Source organism: Podarcis melisellensis, assembly GCF_964234715.1.
Source record: "Podarcis melisellensis genome assembly, chromosome: Z".
NCBI lineage: Eukaryota > Metazoa > Chordata > Lepidosauria > Squamata > Lacertidae > Podarcis > Podarcis melisellensis.
Window position 1 is genome coordinate 43861277 of NC_138547.1, and position 15502 is coordinate 43876778.

Genomic DNA, 15502 nt, shown 5'->3' on the forward strand with positions numbered 1-15502 from the left:
CTTATACACAAGATGTACTGGTGGCTATGGTTTGGAGGGCTTTAAAGCAGATAAGACAAATTCATTGGGGAAGAAGAAGTCCAATTTCCAGCTATTGCCATGGTAAGTTAATGGAACTTTAAGATTCAAAATCCATTAAGGATTATTTTATTTGGAGGTGGGAGAGAGACAGGATGGTGCTACTGCATTCATAGTGCCCTTGAGCTTCTTGAAAACATCTTCTTGGTCAATATGGGAATACCTGGAGTGGATGGATACTTGGTCTGATATAGCAAGATTCACATTATGTTTTTATTTTTCTGAATAGGTTATGAATGCATCCTCTATTGCATGCACATACATTAACATCCTCCCTCTCTTGCCTCATGAGTTCCCTTCTCTTTCCAACATGCAAGTCTGACTGCATTTACTTACATAGCTGAAATGGTGCTGTCCAGACAGTGGAGGGAGGCACCAGCAGACTCAGAGAAAGTCAAAATTAATCCATCCATCCATTCTCTCAATCAGTGCAAAACAGCTTTCCAATAATGATAGAACAATTGCTAGAAGAGGCAGGCTCAGCAGTTAAAAATGAATGAAATAAAAGACTGCCACAATAATAAGGTTCCAAATAATTAGCAAAAAAGTGGGGGGATGCAAAAAAAAAAGTCTATAGTGGGAAAACAGCCCAGTGAGAAATGAGCATGGTCTATGAACATGGAATGATGGGTGAGAATGAAAACTGGAAGGGGAATGGGATGGAGCCGCATGGAAGTCTCCAGAGTGTGACTGACATCATCTTGCAGATCTGACTTGCAGACCCAAATAGTAAGAATATTACTCAGCACAGATCACTTGTGAGGTGGTTATTATTTTGTAATGAAAAATCATTAGGCAACAGCCATCAGTGAGCTTACTAACATATCTTGCTTCAGAAGTCAGTGCACGACAAACTTGTACAGTGTAGATTAACTGAATAAATCGAGAAGAACTTTCAATGCAGTCTAAAATGGAATGGGTAGAAATTATTGGTGTGAGTTACAACAGCTTACAAATTCGCAAATACCCCTACCAGAATATGTTTATATGTGACCTGCTTTCTGCACTGCAGCTGTGAACAGGCTCATCTAGTTTACATAGGAACAGAGGAAGCTAACTTATACCGAGTTGGGTCGTTGATACACCTAGCTCAGTAACATTTACACTGACCGGCAGCAGCTCTCCAGGGTTTCAAGCAAGGAGTGTTGCCCAGCCCTACCTGGAGATGCTGCCAGGGACTGAAACTTGACCTTCTGTGTGCAAGCCAGATGCTCTGCTAACAGAGCTCCAGCCCTTCCCCAAGTTTGTTTTTTGCAAAAGCCTTGGTACCTGTGACAACACGTTTCAATGTGCAGTGGTCCTGCTCAGGATGCAACCCATCGATGCTCTTTTTCAGAATTCGCCATTCCATTCCCCTCCCTATATATTTCCATGACCACCCCAAAAGTCAGTGTTCTGTGCCTGCTGAGCATCTGCAATGGGAATTTTCCAGACTGCCCCCCTTTAATGACTCCCTAACAAATGGGTGGTGCTGTGGGTTAAACCACAGAGCCTAGGACTTGCCGATCAGAAGGTCAGCGGTTCGAATCCCCACGATGGGGTGAGCTCCCGTTGCTCAGTCCCTGTTCCTGCCAACCTAGCAGCTCGAAAGCACTTCAAAGTGCAAGTAGATAAATAGGTACCACTCTGGCAGGAAGGTAAACGGCGTTTCCGTGCACTGCTCTGGTTCGCCAGAAGAGGCTTAGTCATGCTGGCCACATGACCCAGAAGCTGTACGCCGGCTCCCTCGACCAATAAAGCGAGATGAGCACCACAGCCCCAGAGTCGGCCAAGACTGGACCTAATGGTCAGGGGTCCCTTTACCTTTACCTTTTAACAAGTTCTATTTTCCTACTGCCACCCTTGGGATCCCCCATGGTCTGCTTAAACCCACTTCTAATGCATGTAGATAGTGTTGTTTGGGTTTGGCTAAGTAAGAATCCACATTCTGAGAACAAGTTTGTTATTAGTACAGACAGAGCCCCTGGCCACACAGATGTTTAAATCAGGTAAGCCTCGCCCTCTAGTCGACCAGATTGGTCAACCATGGGGCATGATGTAGCCGGGACTCTCAATGATGCAGGTGGCATTGCCACACACACACACACCCCCACTGTACATGGGGAGTGCTCGTGGCCAGCCTGCAACTCCGCCCCCCTGGGAAGGTGAGTGGTTATACTGTACAATTCACCCCCTCAAAATAGTTTTGCTATGGAAAGCATAAACTTTCATAATGGTTTCCATAATCTAATGGTTTTCTTAACCCAGTTCTCACTGTACAATACTTTAGTAAGCACACTTGGTCCTGTTGTTCTTTTCTTAAAGCACTCTGATGTATTGATAAAGACTGGTGCAAAGAATAGAAACAGAATTCCTCTGCCCTTAACTGTTCAGCTAAATGGGGAATGCAATTAAATGCAGACCACATCATCTTTCTTTTTCATCAAATGCAAGAAAAGTTGTCATTGAAAATTGATTCCATCCTCTCTTCTAGAATGGCTACCACCACTTTTTATAGACTATATTTCTGCAGATGTCTGTGATACATCCAGTTATCCCCTCCCCACCACCACTGGAACAGTTTGGTATTCCATTTACAATCAAATGGGACAGATTCTGGATTTTCATTTCTTTCTGGGGTTACAGCTCAGAATCTTAAATACACAACTACTACTAACAACAATAAACCTCCAATGTTATGGGCGGGAGGGAGAATCAAAATCTACTTTGTATAATGCTCTGAAGATGGCACTGCAGTAACAACTTCTCCCTTAAAATGGCTACAAGATGCCAATGTTTGTTTCTGGGACCTAGAGTTTTAAAATGCATTTATTTTCTTCAGCAAAATGTGATACTGAAGGTCAGTTTTTAGTGTAGCATCAACCAATGTTGGTAGTATAATTAAGGATGCATTGATGTGGGTTTTACTTAATTCAGTGCACAAGGCTGATGCAGCCGCATCCTGTATTTCCCGTCCTGTATTTCTATACAGCTTAGCATTGATTGATTTAATTTAGTACCCAGATTATTATGTATTTAAAACACAAAGAAAACGCTGTTCTCCTGGTGGAGTCTATGGCCTAATTGCTTGAAACAGGAAATGCAATGGTCAAGTTCTGCCTGGTCTATTCCACTTCCAACTCTATGTAGGGGCTCCTGCCACTGAATGTTCCTCTATTAAAGCAAAATTAATAATAATAATAATAATAATAATAATAATAATAATAATAATAATAACAACAACAACAACAACAACAACAACAACAACAACAGCAACAACAACTGCAGTAGTAATTTCAGGTGCACAGGCAGCTAGCATGTCAAGGAGATTGTGCAACCATTCCCAATACACTAGAATTCCATGTATTTTATTTTTATTTTGTATAGAGAAGCATCCAGATTTTAAACCTCTTCACCTGCTGTTTGAAGTGGTATGATCCAGAATCTAAGAGTGAAAGTATCAATCAGTTTCAATCCTCTCTGTTTCATCCCCCCAACCTAAAATTCATTTCACCAGATATCTGCAGGAATTTGCATTTTAAAAATGCTCATGAAAATTCATTAGCATTTTAGTGCAAATTTATTCTAATGAACACAATAAGATTACGCAAGGCCTAACCCTGTTTTATTTTCCTTTGGGGAAATGCATGATATTTCTTCAAGGCCTTTCTTACTGACTCTCACATGTGGCTGGTCATTATCATAGAATCTTAGAGCTGTTGAGTTGGAAGGGACCACGGATCATCAAATCCAGCCCCCTGGACTTGGGGCAAAGATTAAGAGTCTCATGTTCTAACAACTGAGTCATGTGGGTTTTTGCTTTGCTTTACATTCATGAAAGTCTCATACCTCCCCATGACTCCCTTCACTTCTACCCCAGTGACCTCTCTGGTGGAAGCCCAGGATTCATGAAACAAAAATGCGAAATACAGTGGTACCTCAGGTTTCATACACTTCAGGTTACATACGCTTCAGGTTACAGACTCTGCTAACCCAGAAATATTATCTTGGGTTAAGAACTTTGCTTCAGGATGAGAACAGAACTTGTGCAGCGGTGGCACAGCGGCAGCAGGAGGCCCCATTAGTGGTGCTTCAGGTTAAGAAAAGTTTCAGTTTAAGAACAGACCTCCGGAACGAATTAAGTTCTTAACCTGAGGTACCACTGTACTTACTACTCTGCTCTCTCCAGTGTACCTCCAGCCAACCATATTACAACTACAATGATACTAATTATAGAACAGAGCACTGAAGATAAGTGAACACTTCAGACCTCATGCCACTATAAGGTACCAACCAACCGTGGGACATGGGTGGCACTGTGGTCTAAACCACCAAGCCCATTAAGCTGGTAAGGTCAACAGTTGGAATCTGCCTGATGGGGTAAGCTCCTGTCACTTGGTCCCTGCATCTGCCAAGCTAGCAGTTTGAAAGCATAGCAGTACAAGAAGATAAAAAGATAAGAAGATACTGCTGTGGAGGGAAGGTAAACGGCGTTTCCATGCTCTCTGATTTCCGTCACGGTGTCTAGTTGCACCAGAAGTGGTTTAGTCATGCTGGCCCCATGACCTTGAAAGCTGTCTGTGGACAAATGCTGACTCTCTCAGCCTGAAAAGCAAGACGAGCACCACAACCCCATAGTCGAATTTGACTGGACTTACCCTCGTTAGGCCAGGACGCTCCATATTTGCAACAGCTTTATGATCCCCATCTACGCAGAGCTCTTTCTCAAGCAAGATTTAACGTCTTACCATCTGCAGTTTTGCAAGTAAGATTATAAAATAACACACACCATATTCTGAAACACACTGCCCTTGTGGCACAAAGCAGGTCGAATCCATAACACACATTTTATTTCATTGCCCATTTTATGAAAAATATATATGATACAATGTGTCCTCCCTAGAAGAGGGCACATGTTGTGTCGAGACCTGGAGACCGACCTTCTGGTTGTGGGTGGATATATTGGACAGCCACAACTCCCGACTGGTAGGTTCCTCGTTGCTGGGTTTAATTTGGCTAATGGGGAGCTGTCTAGATGGGCTGAGGGACCTTTATATGCATGTGACCCAGAGCTTCCTCTTTCGGCTCATGCATCAGAACACCCGCAGACCTCTCCCTATATTTAGGGCATTTTGTGATTGACCTTGCTATGCCATCATGTATCGTCTGTCGTTGGGACAGGGGCACGGCAGGAATTTCCCCCACTTGGCTGATTGGCTGCTGCCAGTAGGGTTTTGCCTGCCGCATAGCAAATTGTCACATCTTGTAAGGTTGCGGATAGGCACTAGTTCAGGTGATAGGGATGGGAGAGCGGTCTCGCCATCCCTATGTGAAGGGTATTCTGTTAAAGGAATCCAGGGACTCAGCTTGGTTTGGTCAACCCCTGAGAGGGGGTTGTGCCCATGCCTGTGTACAGGGAAGCATCTTGGGTGTGGGCATAGTCCGTTCCTGGGCTTTCCACCTACCTCAGGTGTTCACCCTTGGCAGACCTATGATAGAGCTCTGGGTCAGCGCTACCTGCAAGGGTGCAGGGAGCTAGTCGAACCAGCGCCTATGTGTTAGGTTTCCAAGGGCTTGCTCGAGAGCAAACAGGCAAGTACCTCCCTGCTCGGCTGTGAAGCCTTGCTTTTGATGCAAATATTTGGCCTCCTTATTGAAGGAGGGGATTTATCACACTGACTCTTCCAGGGTGTCTTATCTGCTGAACAATTGTAGGAATGACATTGTGGAGAATGTGGCAAGATTTTTGACTGACACTATGAAATTATGTCACCATAGGTCCTAAAAGCCATTTCCATACCTCATAACGTTTGGACATCTCCTACTATGTTTTGTTAACTGTGTAGTGGTCTGATCCATGTGATCCATATGATGCGCTTTTTACTGGACTTAACCATCCAGGGGTCCTCTACCTTTTTTTTTACCTACCAACCAACACTTGCAGCTGGGCACCTGTTTTATTATAAAGAAAACAAGGCTGTGTGCACACCATGAATTTAAAATACAGTTTACACCTAACAGAGCTACAATTCCCAGCACCCGTAGCATGTGGGGGAAGTAATGTGCTTTAAATGTACTTTAAATTATGGTGTGTGCACAGCCCGCAGGAATAGTTGCCAATGACGACAGTTCCTTTTGTGTTTATTTAAGGAAATGCCTTAAGTACTCACAGTGCTCAGGGCAGCTTATACCACCCCATATGCAGTAGTTACAAAATAATTAATAACAGCAACCACAATAAATATGTGTGGTGCATTATTTTTGAAACAGGAAGGAAATAATTAAAAAGCGGCAAAACAGAAATAGGTACAGAAGGTTGAAACAGCTTCTATGCTTCTTGTTTCCATTTCGGAAGCACTCAGTTCTAAATTCAAATTCTAGAATGAAAATGTAATAGCTAGAAGGCATGGAGAGAAGGGGAAATGAATCTACCAAAGCAAGGGGTTCCATAATGTAGGCATGGCTACTGATTATGGGTTGCAGTCAATGTTCTACACAGAGCTTACCCATTCAAATTGATGTGCATGACATATTGATTTTGAGACTTTGTAACCCTCATTTGAATACAGCCCAAAGTCTTCTCCAGCATCCCAAACAGTTATGTCTAGGTTGGCATAGAGGCAGAGAGAAGAGCAAACAAGCTGGAAGAGGAGAAGGTTAGTTTATTTTAGTTGGCCTGAGCTGAAGCCAGCTAGAACTTTAAATATAATTGCAATCACTTGCAGCAGGAGTGGCTGCATCTGATGCATCAGCCTAAACTGGGAGCCAGGGTGTGTAATAATTAGAGTTTTAGACATAGGCTAGGAAGACCAGGGCTCAAATCCCCATTTAGCTGCAAAGTTCCATGGGTGACCAATCACTGACTCACAGCCTAACCTACCTTGCAGAGTTGTTGTGAGAATAAAACAGAGAGGGGGAGAATGGTTAAGGATTCCCTGTCTGAAACCATGGACTACTGCTGCCAATCAGTGTAAAATAATAATAATAATTGTTGTTTATATGCTGCCCACCTAACTTGGTTGCCCCAGCTACTCTGGGTGGCTTCCAACAAAGTAAAACAAATTTTAAGGACCAAGACTGAAATGAAGACTTGTCTGTCTTCATCAGGAGACAGACCACCTGTGAGTGCTCAAGGAACCCGTGTCTTCCCTCAAATGATTGTTTTTTTCTGTCCACATGTCTGGTCTAATATCTGCAAAACACCAGTCCTTTGGGGAAATAAAACATCTAAAAATCACAGGGATCTGCTTCTCAGTCATGGAACCGAATCTCTCAAACAATGGTGAATTTACAAGGGTCCCAGAACAAAAGGCAGGCTCTGGAGCTTTTCAGTTGGCATCACAGCTGCACTGCTTGGTTTGTCAGAGCTGGACTCGCTTTTCCATAAGGGCTTCCAGCTGCTCTTGAAGAGTGGCCAGCTGAACTATGTGGACCATTGGTCTGACTCAGTACAACTCAGCTTCCTGTGTTCTTGTGTTGGAGGAAAGGGGGGATATCAACATAATAAGGAAAAAAATCAAGCACCTCTGGCTGTCTTGACATCCAGTAGTAAAACAAGGCATTCCCAGACTCCAAACCTTGCTTTCCAAGGGAAGCACCATCCCATCCAAAATAGGCTGAATATCCCCCAAGACTGGTCCCTCAGATAATACCTGCTTGGATTACAGTGATGTCTCGGGTTAAGTACTTAATTCATTCTGGAGGTCTGTTCTTAACCTGAAACTGTTTTTAACCTGAAGCACCACTTTAGCTAATGGGGCCTCCTGCTGCCTCCGCACCACGGGAGCACGATTTCTGTTCTTATCCTGAAGCAAAGTTCTTAACCTGAAGCACTATTTCTGGGTTAGCAGAGTCTGTAACCTGAAGCATATGTAACCCGAGGTACCACTGTATATTTAATTGCATTGGCTTTTAGCCAGACCATGACCATCTTCATCAGAACATCAACAACTTCACCTGGAATCAGTTTTGTGAGGGGAAGGGCCCAGTTGATGTTGAACCTGGAGAAAATTGTCTTGAACAGAACCAAAGTGGAAAGTGGGGGGTAACTGTAATTCAGTGGTAGAACATCTGCCTTGCATGCAGAAAGTCCCAGATTCAATCCTTGGCATGTCCAGGAAGTACTGGGAGAGGCCCCAGCCTGGGAGAGACCCCTGGAGAACTTCTGCCAGTCCGTGTGGACAATACTATGCAGTATAGTGGTACCTCGAGTTACAAACACCTCAGGTTACAAACGCTTCAGATTACAAACTCTGCTAACCTGGAAGAGTTACCTTGAGTTGAGATCTTTGCCCCAGGATGAGAATGGAAATCATGTGCTGGCTGTTAAGCAAGAGGTCCCATTAGCGAAAGCACACCTCTAGTTAAGAAGAGTTTCAGGTTAAGAACGGACCTCTGGAACAAATTAAGTTCATAACTAGAGGTACCACTGTATAGCTTCCTATGTTCCTAACCAATTCAGCCACAGTTCAACCTGAACTAAACATTGACTCCCTGGATGAGATGCTTGTCTTCTTCCTACCTGCAGCAATAAGTATGTAGGAAGGAATCACATTTTGAAAGGAGAGTTTCTTACCTCACTAATATGCCAACAATCTCTCTCTCTCTCTCTCTTTCTACACCAGTGTGGTGTAGTGGTTAAGAGCAGTAGTCTTGCAATCTGGGGAACCGGGTTCGCATCTCTGCTCCTCCACATGCAGCTGCTGGGTGACCTTGGGCCAGTCACACTTCTTTGAAGTCTCTCAGCCCCACTCACCTCACAGAGTGTTTGTTGTGGGGGAGGAAGGGAAAGGAGAATGTGAGCCGCTTTGAGACTCCTTAGGGTAGTGATAAAGCGGGATATCAAATCCAAACTCCTCCTCCTCCTCCTCTTCCTCTTCTTCTTCTCTCTATGGCCAGAGGCAGATCTACTATGAAACTAATGAAGCTTATGCTTGAGGGTGCCTAATCCCAGAGGGACCCTAGAAGTAACTGTAGTCCACATTGCTTAATTTTTTTTTTGATCTAGTAGACCCAAATTGATTCATTTTGTGTTAATCAAATTGATATTATTATTATTTTTTATATATTTCAACAATCTCAAAGTTTGACAGTCAGCAGCACAGATGTTGTAAAGGTGTGGTGATCTGTTGTGGAACAACCGATTTGAAAAAAAGATAACAGCAGTTACCCAAACCTCACTGCTGGTTACAAAGCAGTTCCCATGACAGTTCAAGATTCAGCGCCCCCCAAATGTAGGTCCACCACTGTCTATGTCTTCTTTTTCTTTTTTTTTAGGTTGATGGATAAAATCTCCAAATACACAAAAGGTAAGAACCTGGTCATCACACATCCTATTGAATTATGTATAATATTTACTCTGTAGGGCATGAAGCTGTCATACTTCTACCTCCACTGTCAGATGCAGTAAATCACAAGTAGGGGGCGTGTCCTTTGCTCGTGCTTATGGGCTTCCCAGAGGCATCTGACTGGCTTTTATGAACAAAGTAATGCACTAGATTGACTTTTGGCATAATCCAGCGGGGCTGTTCTTATTACAGAAGAAGGGTGTGTGTGTCTGTGTGTGTGTGTGTGTGTGTGTTCTACAGCATTCAGAATTTATCAGCTTCTACCTCTTTCAAGTCTCCTCCTTGCCCAAAAGCTTAAAAAAACAATAATATATAATATTGTTGTCTTTCTTTGAAGGGAAGGTACTTCAGCATCCAAGTTGCCATGGTTGCTCTTTTCTGACTCCTGCTCCAAGCTCTCAAATATCCTCTATTTAGTCTCTTTTTTCAAATTGGAAAAAAAAAATCACTGCACATGGTTCCTGATCCTGGGGCAGTGGGTGGTATCCAACTAATGTGCCCCAGGATTGGGGGAAACCCTTGAATAGAGTTGCCTGGTTTGGGGTAGGGGGGGATCCTGTTGTGCAAGTGGAATCATTGTGCTCATGGGAATGTGACTTGGTGCTTTCTTAGATACAACCCAAAATGTGCTTCTCTCTTTTCCAAATTATAAGAATATAGGAAGAAGCTATCTGGCTCAAAGGCCCATCTAGTCCAGCAAACCAAATACTTAGAGAATTAAAAGTCTCTTGTGAGCACTCCACTTTTTGTCATTAAGTAGACATACTTGGGACGCGGGTGGCGCTGTGGGTTAAACCACAGAGCCTAGGGCTTGCCGATCAGAAGGTTGGCAGTTCGAATCCCTGCAATGGGGTGAGCTCCCGTTGCTCGGTCCCTGCTCCTGCCAACCTAGCAGTTTGAAAGCAAGTCAAAGTGCAAGTAGATAAATAGGTACCGCTCCGGCAGGAAGGTAAACAGCGTTTCCATGCGCTGCTCTGCTTCACCAGATGCAGCTTAGTCATGCTGGCCACATGACCCGGAAGCTGTACGCCGGCTCCCTTGGCCAATAAAGCAAGATGAGTGCCACAACTCCAGAGTCGGTCACGACTGGACTTAATGGTCAGGGGTCCCTTTACCTTTACCTAGATATACTTGATAGTTCTTTTTCAGTCCACCTTTTTTTTTTTTTTAGCAAACTGACCTGATCTACATGGACCTTATCCTTTTTTCTGTTTGTTTTTGTTTGTTTTTGCAAGACAACACAAAATTTTGTGTTGCATATGCCAACTCAAGAAGAAGCCTACCAAAAATATGTTTTCTAAAATGGAGATTTATATTAAAATGCACACAAATTCCTCACGAAAAAGTTGGGGATGCCTGAACACATTACGATCCAGTCTGCCGAAGTTTTGCATAGGGACAAGCCTAAAACTTGGAGTGGAAGAAAAACCACGCTGCCCACGCTCACCATACAATTCCTCACGAAAACAATATAATTGCATCAGGTCTTGTTGCTCCCAGGGAGACTTGCTCTATTCTATTCAAAATGTGCAATGGCAAGAACTGTGTGCCAGCTATGAATGGATGTATAATTTCTGAGGCTTTTTAAAAGGATTTTTGTTAATGGACAGAGGCTGGAGCACGGGAACCCTCAGACTGCCTCACAATGGGATTTACAGGACTGCAGATTCTAGAGCAGATAAAAGTGAGTTCATGATCTGAGTTATGCAGATTTGTCCTCCATCCCTAACTAAAATGTATACTGAAATATTTTCAGTAACAGTGGAGAAACAGGGATGGCGCAGAATTAAGAAGAACACACATGAAATGGATATGGTTTGGAAATAGACATATCCAACTACACCCGCTCTCGAGAATCTTTTTTTTGGGGGGGGCTTGGGTTTTTCTGCTCCATGTCACCAGAGAAGCAGCAGAGCAGAAGTAACCATGACTTCAAGTCATGTCATTAAACAGGATCCAAGGTGGCTTCATTCTTCTTCCTCCCCACCACCCTGAGTCATTGCAGCAAATAGGTCGAACTCTTTGTTACAAGAGATGCTGTCTCAGGAGCGCAGGCAATAAATCCAGGAGGTTCCTTTATTACAGCTTCTTCCTCTCAAAACACTATTGTAAAACAAAATGAGCACATATCAGAATGCCAACCTCCTGGAATGCATTTGAGCATTAAAAAAATAAATAAAGAGCTTTTGAATTCCCCAGCACTTACGCCCACAGATCAGATTTATCTGAAAAGGCTTCTTGGTTTTAAAAGGAAAGGAAAAGTCACAAACCCATTGATGGAAAACCTGCCTATCATCCATCATATAGCAGGAGAATTGAGCATCAGGCCCATCTATTTTAGGGGTGGGGAATGCTTTTCAGGCTGAATGCCACATTCGTTCGTGAACAATATTCTAGAACCTGCAGGATGGGCAGGGCCACAGGCAAATGCGGAGAGAGCAGTAGATGTGATTCATTCTTTTGTGTGATAGGCTACATTGCATCCATGCAACAGCCATAGACTTTTACACCACCACCCATGAACATGATACATCTTGTCTGCCTGTAGTCCAGAGAACATAGCTCAAAATCATAGCTCAAGAATGCCTTCCAGCCGAGAAAATAAATAAACAAAGCATTCTAGGGGTCCAGAGCAAGATCAGTGGTGGTGGGCTCAAATCATGGTGGTGGGCTCTAGGGTCTTGGCCAGAGACATGTGACACCAAACTGTGATCTTGCAGTTCATTAAACAGAAAAATATCAAGCTTCACATAGAGTGAAGTGTACATGCATGCTAACAGAGGTATAAGTAAAGGTAAAGGGACCCCTGACCATTAGGTCCAGTCAAGACCGACTCTGGGGTTGCGGCGCTCATCTCGCTTTACTGGCCGAGGGAGCTGGCGAACAGCTTCCAGGTCACGTGGCCAGCATAACTAAGCTGTTTCCAGCGAACCAGAGCAGCTCACGGGAACGCCGTTTACCTTCCCGCCAGAGTGGTACCTATTTATCTACTTGCACTTAGACGTGCTTTCGAATTGCTAGGTTGGCAGGAGTATAGTGAAGTATTAAATCTGCCACAACCATGATGCAGTGCGACCTGAAGCAAAACATACATGTGTGGGACTGAAAGTGGGCATATCGTCTTAAAAGCAACAAACCTCATGATACAATGTGTCTGAGAATAACATTGCTATCTGCTCAAACACCGAGGACCTTTAATTGAAATGAGGAATGGGCAATGTGGAGAGGATGGTAGAAACAATTTAAACACTGAATGCTCAGATAGGCAGATTGGTTTTTCACAGGAAGATACATCTGCTTCAGGGTTTGGAACATGGAAATAGAAACAAAACATCTCCTGCAGGTTTCAGACCTCACTAATTTCATCCTGCTTCCACAGATAACCACAATACTTCTCATTTCTAATCCCAACTGATCAGGAACACGCTGCTATGTGTGTATACACTGCCATTGTTTCTCCTCCAGATTCCATTCTCTTCTGGAACTTGCTTCAGCTTCCAAGGAAGGGTTTTTCATTTGCTATACCTAATTACTGTTGCAGGTTAATTGTGAAGAACAGAGATCAATTGCCCCAGTTTAAAGGACCCTTTTGGATATGTTTGCATAAATGCAGACTCTCCAAGTGTCCCTATTTTCCAGGGGAAGTACCGAATTTACAGAAGCAGTCCTGGTTTCTGATTTGATCCCAGAATGTACCACTTTTCCTCAGGATGTTCCTGTTTTCATTGAAGAAATGTTGGAGGGTATGGAGTTATCTGACTCCTAGCTTCTAAAGGCAGTCCTGTATAGGGAAGGTATTTTAATGTTTAATGTTTTATTGTGTTTTTATTTATGTTGGAAGCTTCACAGAGTGGCTGGGGCAACACAATCAGATAGACAGGATACAAGTAGTAAAGTTGTTGTTCTTGTTGAATAGGAGAAATGTTGGAGAAATGCTGCAGATGCCATCCTCCAAGGAGGTCCCTCCTGCATGATTTCAGAAATGACGGGCCTTTAGTGTAGGGACACCTATCTTTTGGAGCACCCTCCCACTGTGGAACAGAGAGGCTCCCTCTGTTTGGTCTCAGTGCCTGCTAAATATTTTCTTCCTTCAGCAAACCTTCTAACATATTTATTCCAGTTGGCAACTGAATTGAACTTATGTGTTTGCTGCTGATGTTTGAAACTGCTTTTGTAATAATTTTTGCTTATATATGAACAATTGTTTTAACACAGAGCCTAGGGCTTGGCAATCAGAAGGTCAGCGGTTCGAATCTCCACAACGGGGTGAGCTCCCGTTGCTCAGTCCCTGCTCCTGCCCACCTAGCAGTTCGAAAGCACATCAAAGTGCAAGTAGATAAATAGGTACCATTCCGACAGGAAGGTAAACGGTGTTTCCGTGTGCTGCTCTGGTTTGCCAGAAGCAACTCAGTCATGCTGGCCACATGACCCGGAAGCTGTTTGCAGACAAACGCCAGCCCGCTCGGCCTATAGAGCGAGATGAGCGCCGCAACCCCAGAGTCATCCACGACTAGACCTAATGTCAGGTGTCCCTTTACCTTTACTATGTAATTATATTTAGTAATCACTTTAGGAATGTCTCACGGGAAGTGATCCATAAATGGAATAAATACTTAAATAATATTGAAGGTGCCCATTCTTTAACACAACAACTTAAAAGAGAGACTCCAGGGTGAAAACGATGAATTACAATTCATCAAAACGTTCAGTTCTATCACCTCTGCCTTGAATTTGGATAAAGTGCTTCTCTTTTTAAAGTTTCACTAAAGGTGTTAATTAACTTGCCAGTGTTAGAATGTTTTGTGAATGACCACTGTTAATACTGTGATCATCACTGTTTGTATTTTCTGCATTTTCCTTCCCTCTGACCTTAGTGTTTTACAGCTCTTCCCACAATTGTGTGATTATATTCCCATTAACATGAAATGCCAGACTGTCACCACACAGCCCCATTGGAGGATTTGTAGTGCTGCATAGGGAAACTACATAGAATACAGGTTACACAACACCAGTGGCTATCAGATGATTTTCTCTTTAAACAACAAAGCTGTTACGATCATTGCTAAGGGCATTGGTATTTAGATATTGGGCCGTGATCTTTGGGCTGGCCCTCTAGGGTTGCTGTATGTTCGGAATTTCCTGGACATACCCAGAATACTGTGGTCGGAAGCAGTGTCCGGGTGGAAATCAGCAAAATGTCTGGGAAAATCCAAACGTATGGCAACCCATGTTGGCAGTGTTGTTGTTGCCAGTTTCCCTTAAAAATAGCTCAAAAATTGCATTTTTGGATGATTTTGCCAAAGAAGCTCAACAACTCAAAAAACATAGAAAAAAACAAAGTTAACCACCAAGATCTTGGAATTATTATTCTTTCATTAATGTTTGCATTGGCATTATAGAATAGGAGGAGGAATCAATGGAGGTTTTGTAGGTAAGAAAGGGAAAGGCTTTACAAACTGCGTTCTAAGTAGGGATTTCCAACAAAAATGGAAACAGGGTAGGAATGGCTGGTGTTGGCTTATTCATCCCATGTCCAAAACAGAATCAATCCAGTGAATATGAAATGTGTTGGCTATTGTCATTCCTTTCAGTTCACAAACAATGCATGATTGATTACATTTGCATTTTGTTTCCTTGGCATCAAGATGAATGGGGTTGAATAGTGTAATGACAATGCAATGCATTTAATTAATTAATTACATAAATATGTTAAAATGTGTAATTAATTGATTACATAAATTATGTGATTTTGCCACCACAGACAGTGAGCTATATGACATAGTATTTGGGAAAAGGTGAATTGCAGCGGCATGGAAACAATGCTGCATGTGACAAATACAGGGCGGGACATAAAGTGACACCTGCTTACATCCCTAGTTCCAAGTATGGATGGACAGGTCACTGTGTTCCTAGTCCATGTCGTCGTCATCATCATCATCATTATTCTAAAAACACTTTTATTACCAAAGGAGCTGAGGACAACAAACCAGAAAGCAGAAACAATGCAATTAAAAACAAGAACTGAAACATATTTAAAAATTTAAAAACAAAGCAATTTTTCATAAGTTCACTCCCTGAATTAATACTAAATTATTTGT

At 42.9% G+C, this 15502-nt stretch overlaps 1 long non-coding RNA gene across 1 annotated transcript in view; it reads right to left on the reverse strand.

Annotated features, from left to right (window-relative positions):
• Positions 1-8738: 8738 nt before the first annotated feature.
• The window catches only part of LOC309361949, a 393142-nt gene continuing 386378 nt past the window's right edge, over positions 8739-15502 (reverse strand). The window contains exon 3 of the long non-coding RNA XR_014164708.1: positions 8739-8918. This is a non-coding gene — a long non-coding RNA (uncharacterized lncRNA). The remainder of the gene's footprint in view (positions 8919-15502) is intronic.